This window comes from Cavia porcellus, unplaced genomic scaffold (genome assembly GCF_034190915.1).
Source record: "Cavia porcellus strain 051 isolate PalLab524CR breed Dunkin Hartley unplaced genomic scaffold, mCavPor4.1 scaffold_17, whole genome shotgun sequence".
Classification (NCBI taxonomy): Eukaryota; Metazoa; Chordata; class Mammalia; order Rodentia; family Caviidae; genus Cavia; species Cavia porcellus.
In genome coordinates, this window is record NW_026947500.1 from 49,566,251 (window position 1) to 49,572,608 (window position 6,358).

At 36.4% G+C, this 6,358-nt stretch overlaps 1 pseudogene; it reads right to left on the bottom strand.

Annotated features, from left to right (window-relative positions):
- Positions 1-384: 384 nt before the first annotated feature.
- Positions 385-1,165, bottom strand: LOC100720591 (olfactory receptor 8K5-like; annotated as a pseudogene).
- Between the last annotated feature and the right edge of the window lie 5,193 nt (positions 1,166-6,358).

Genomic DNA, 6,358 nt, shown 5'->3' on the forward strand with positions numbered 1-6,358 from the left:
TGAAGCAGTCATGCAGGCCAGGAGAGGAAGAAGACCTTCTACTGTATGTCCTTGGCCATCAGGGAAGCCTTGGTATAATACAATGGTTCTGGAGAAGCCTGTTCCATATCTCTCTGCCTCCCAGGGAATCTAAAGTTGGAGAAACTCAAGTGCTTGACCCAGACCCCTACACTGCACAGGGGCGGCCAACATGGGAAGTGCCTGGAACCCCACATCCAGCCTGTTGAGAGGAACCCAGGAAAATAGCAAGATGAAGGAACAAAAGGCAATCTCAGACTTTCTGCCCACACAGAACAAGTCTGGAAGGCATAGACTATGAAAAATTTTAAATCACACATCTCACATTTCTGAAAGGATAGTGACTGAAGTAAAGAAACTACTTCATTAGGCTCTAAAAGTGATCAGATCAGAAATAATATGTGAGGTACATGAAGAAATCACAAACATAATAAAAGAATTGCTTTTTTATCTTCCTTCTGCAGAACACATTCCAAATATTGCTATGAGAATCACAAGGTAAGATAATAGCAGTACCAGGAGGGAAGAGGTCACATTAAAAGCTCCAAATATGTTGATCATCAGTGCAATATGTCAACCATTTGAGCACAGCATAAGTGACACAGGAACATCATCACAGTAGAAATGACTGATGAGGAGGCTACAGAAAGTTGATATAAACATCTTAATAGTGATCAATAGAGCAACAAAGGTGCTGTAGAGGTACAGAATGCTCACTAGCACATGATGAAGTGTCTGGGACATGTTGATGCTGTATATTAGAGGGTCACAGATGGCCACGTAATGGTCATCGGCCATGGCTGACAAGATAAAAAGCTCACTGATAATGAATGTAATGAAGAAGGTCATCTGTGTGGCACAGCAGAATAGGAAATGGTATTGTGATCCATCACAAAATTTAGCAGCATTTTGGGATAAATGGCAGGAGCATCACCCAGATCCACGTAAGCCAGGTGTCAGATGAAGTAGTACATCGGGTGTGTAAGTGGGCATCCAGCTTGGTCAGAAGGATCATGCCCAGGTTGCCCACCAGTGTGAAAACATAAGTGAGGAGGAAGATCCAGAACAGGAGGAACTGCAGCTCAGGCAGCCTGGAGACCACACTCAGAATGAGGTTGGTTGGTGCTGTCAGATTTTATCTGCCCATGAGGTCCTGATATCTCGATGGGAATAACACATTCACTGTGAAAGAGAGTGTTTTGAATATGATTAATTGGTGGAGGATTTAGGTCGGTGGCATAAGTGCTGCCTGGCAAGTGTGAGGTCATGAGTTCAATCCCAGGTACAAAAAAAAAAAAAAAAAAAAAAAAAAAAAGATTAATCGCAGTGTGTCCTTTTCTTGTTAATGTTTGTTTTCATTTAAACATACCCTGTGTTTTTTAATCACACTTTGTTTTACTATTGTAGTTTGACAGTTCTAGTGGAGTATCCATACTCTGAATAGCTTTGTGGAGCTTTATCAGTGATTTCACAAAGCAAGATATCCTTATCAAACTTTCAAAATAAGGCATATAACCTTCACTCCGTGACACCCACTTTTTCTTTGCATTCTGTGTTCCACTCCTACATGCTTTAGTTGAAATTATACTGGATTAATGTCTAGATACATCTCAGAGTCCATGTAACAGAACTGAGGTAATAATATTTCATTTGGGGATCAGTATGTATATTTTAATGTTCACAATTAAGGTCAATTATCATTGATAAATACTGCCTGTATATATAAGTAAAGCTGTCCATCACTGTATATAGATGTATCATTTCCATTCAAAATTGACTGACTCACACATTTTATATTTCTGACTACAGTTGAAATTCTTAAATTCTTTTTATTTCCCAGTAAATATTTTGTATTACTTAATCAGCTTCTAATGATAATTTTACTTGATGTTATTGAAACAGAAACAGCAATGCATTAGACTTGAAGACATACAAGATATGGATTGATTGCTGTTCATAGAGGTGGATGTTTGTCAACAGAAATTGGTTCGAGGATTTAATTTTAAATGCTTTATATCATTAAATAACAGTTGCAAGGTGGCAGTTTTTAAATACACTGAAATATTCACTTGATTATTTTCATAATGTGCATTAATAACTTTTAACTATTTCTGCAATTTTATCAGGGAATACAGTAAGAAATGTGAGAATCACATTAGTGAAAATTGTTGCTCTTCGTTACACAGAAGTAATGTAAGAAGACTATAAATCAGTAACCAATTATAGTTACAGATTCCTTTTTGGCCTAAACTCTTGAATTCTGCCTGTCACAATCTGAATCAGCTCATGAATACCTGGAACTGTGTCAGTATGATTTCCACCTGGAGAAGGAACGGGATATCAACTCACTGTGCTACTGGACTGCAGCAGAGAACCATTGTTCACTGGGACACTGCTGTCTGCCTGCACAGACACCAGGGGTCCATTTCTCAGCGCTCAGCACCGAGTCAGCAAGCACATTTTTGGATGCTGCAGGTGGCACTAGCCGCTCTGTATCCCAGTCAGGAAAGGCAGCAGGCACAGTGGACCCTGGAGCTCACTGGGAAGCTTTCCTCTCTTCCCTCCGCAAAACTCTGTGCTGTTGCTTCGTCTGAGACTTCTATCGGATCTCTTTTTTACACTCATAAACCATAGTTTACTTCCTTTTGAAAACTTAATTTTGAATTTTCAGATTTATGGGCTTTTCCATTTTATGGTTTTATTGTACAATAGAAGCTGCTTTTGATAGAGCAAAAGGATCCAGAAATTCAGTTCTTATGCTCACAAAGTATTTCAGTCTTCCCAAGAAATCTGAAATTCTTTAAGTCTAACTCCTTTAATTCTCAATTTCAATACTTCTGAGGATATATAAATTACCCTTTCCAGATTTTATATGCACAAGAATCTCTGGATTCTTCAGAAATGTCTAATTGCACACGTTTTAAATATTTCCACTTTGGGCTCTCCACTAGGGCAGGCTGACTACAAAAGTTGTGCAGATGGCCTGATCTTTCAATCTTTATGCACTCTCATTTCAGTGTGCAGTTATTTGGGCTTCTTGACTTTCTTCATAACTTCAAAACTCTTAAAAACACCCCACCTTTTTGTATATTGAACGTTTATCTACTATAAAATGTAGAGCCAAAAATAAACAAAAATGTAAGGAAAGGTATAAAAAACTACAAGATCTGTATCTTTATGCCTATAACATATTTTAATAAAAATTATTTTCACTTTCTGAAATTCACCATGAAAATCTTACTTTAAATTTTCTATAAATAGGATTACTATGTATCTTTATTGAAATATTATTTAATTGATAAATATATTTCGTGACGTATAATGTGTGCCATATCTGAGAATCAAATTAATCCATCTTGTATTTTATCTGGAAATTCTATTCTTAATATATTCTTCCTGATGAGAACAGAGATTTCACTTCAAATATTTTCTAAGGTCTTTTTTTCTTATATTATCTATAGGCCACATTAAGCCCTGACAAATCAGATAGATGCAGGATAAGTGTTCATTTCATTGATTTTTATGCATAAAATAAAATAGTCATCTGAGGTCAAGTTGTTCATGCCAGAGATACCGCTTTCTGAGGGTACAGAGATACTGGATTCTGTAGTACATTTAAAGGAAATGAGGTATCATTGACCATGGTGTGTACCATCAGCATCCAAAGGTAGTGGAGACTTACCAGACCCAAGTGAGCATCACAAGTCCTAGCAATTCTTACCTGGAAAGCCAAATCAGAATTCTTTCTCTGGAATCAATGTGACATTGCACATGCATAAGAACTTAAGGCTCCCCAATCTGTGTGTGATATTCCCTGAACAAAGAGCACTTAATCCATTCAATTCATTATATCTTAACGAGCTGAGAGCCTGAAATGATGCTTTCACGACACCACTTTGTATTCCCCTGTGAGGAAATGTCAGGGAGACACAAGGAAAAAACGAACAATGTAAATTATCAGAACAGTTCTGTGGAGAGTTCAGAGATTCTGGATCCGAGGCTCTGGATTACCCCTTCCATGGAGTCAAACAGCACAGCAACGCTGGGAAGAAACTTTCTCACCACTTCTCCCCTGTGACCAGAAGAGTTCCAACATCACCACGAAATGTTAAATGATACCATTATTAGTCAATGGTAGGATTTTCCTCTCTGTTTATTCCAAAGTAGGCACTAAGTTAAAAATATGTAGTTTAGCATTTAAATGTGAGATATAGTTTAAGAAGTGATTAACATGTGAATTTAAAAGTTGATCTCTTAATGTAGGAGAGACACGTGTTTTCCATCCACAAAAGCTTGACCAGCATGATGAAGCAATTTCTTACAGTATCTACCCAGCAGTTTATCTCCTTAGATGAGATCACACTACCGTCGGATGCTGTTCAGTACAATCACATGGAGAGCACAATCTATTGAACACAATATCACTCATTTCTGCATTTCAAGTACATCTTCTTCTCTTTGATTTCTATATGCATTGAAATTGGGACCATTTGCACAATGGAACATAGAGTTTTACTGAGCAAAATATTCCATTTTAAAAAAATAGAATTTCATATTTATCTAATAGCTAAATTATGATTTACAGGTTTTTTTCAGTACAAAATAGTTCCAGGTCATGGTTTTTACCTCACATACTACAAATCTTTCCTCCTAATGAAATTTTCCACATTTTGCCTCAAGCACTGCCCCATTATTTACACATCATTGTTGTTCTGAATTCAGTTCCCACCTTATTCTCTCTGATTTGACTTTCATGTCTGTGGAATCATAGAATGTATTTCCATGATTGTGTTTCATCCATTTGGCTATTTCTTTTGAATTTTATTCCTGCTGTGTCTGTGGTTTTGTGGGTTATATCATTGCGTGACTGTTTGCAAATTCTTAGAGTTTTCTCCTAAAGAGATATTCTATACATACTTGAGTTTCAGTATATTGTGATATACCTAGTATAACCACTTTATGTAAGCACACTTGTTAGCAAATTCATTGTTTCTCAAGGATGTTTTGGAATTTCTGGATGAGAGAGTAAACATATATTTCAGTTTAGTAGAAACTGATATCTCCAAACTCATTGTGGAATTTTATATTAATACTAGCCATTTTGAAGTTGTATTTTCCACATCATCATCAATATTTTATGAAGCAAGGAATAATTAGTATTAAATTTGCAAATGACAATTAATAGGGCATATTATCTCATTGTTCTTTCAGCTTTTCTTTCCCCGATGGACAATGGTGATGAGCATTTTTCCATAATCTCGTTGATCATTCATCACCAAATATCTTGCTCTTCACAATGTTCATATTTATGCTCACTTTTTCCCATTAGATTACTTTGTAGAATTTTTACATGTAATTTAGCTAAATTAAAATGGATTGGGGGCCCAGGAATATAGATGGGGCTGAGGATTTGGCTTAGAGACACAAATGTCTTCCTGGCAAGTGCAAGATCGTGAGCTTAATCCCCGGTTCAAAAAAAAAAAAAAAAAAAAAAAAAAAGGTCAATTCTTCAGGTATTTTTACAAATAAATTTACATTGTTAATTTTTATTTTTAGGTTTTGGCACAGGGTCCTTCAGTGTTGGTACCACTATAGTTGGACATAACTGTTCCCTGCTCCAGACCATCACATGCACAATAGGTGTTTTGGGAACCATCAATAAGCAACAAATTGTTTTGCCTGGAAAGGGAAGTGTGTGACAGCACAAGGAACACCTCCAAATTCTGGCAGGGGGTCCAAGAAATAGCAAGCCTCAACAAGGGTGTGGAAAAAAAAAAAGCTCTCGTTAGAATGCATACAGATTTCAGTGTGTTGCAAAGCAGCTGAATATCAAGGTGCTGATGTGAGGTTTGGATGTGTAAGATAGAATGGGAAGGAGCAGGTGGAAAGCAAATAAAAACATTATTTAAGATCAGATACCTGGCACCCTCCAGAATGAGAAAGGAGGAGAACAGAGAATAGGCTTCTACTCTCACTTCAAATTTTGCTACAGTTTTCATGAAAATTCAATGTTAAGAAATTTTGAGGTATATTTTGGGCACGGTGAGTTATGGAATGATTATGTCCGAATTTTCTAAATATCTCTAAAAGGGCCAATTCAGTTTGTCCCTTTTTAACAAGAAAATAAACATGGTTTTAGTCACACAGAAATTTGTGTCTTGCAGATGTTTATACAACCATTCTTTCATATTTTTAACATTTTTTGGGTACTTGAATTTACCTCACATTCAAATGATTTTGCGTAATTGAATTTGACAGAATTCATTTAGGGAATATGTGTTTTCCTTTCTCTATCTTTTTTCTGGAATTGATCTACATTTTCTTGTGGCTATGGTAGTGT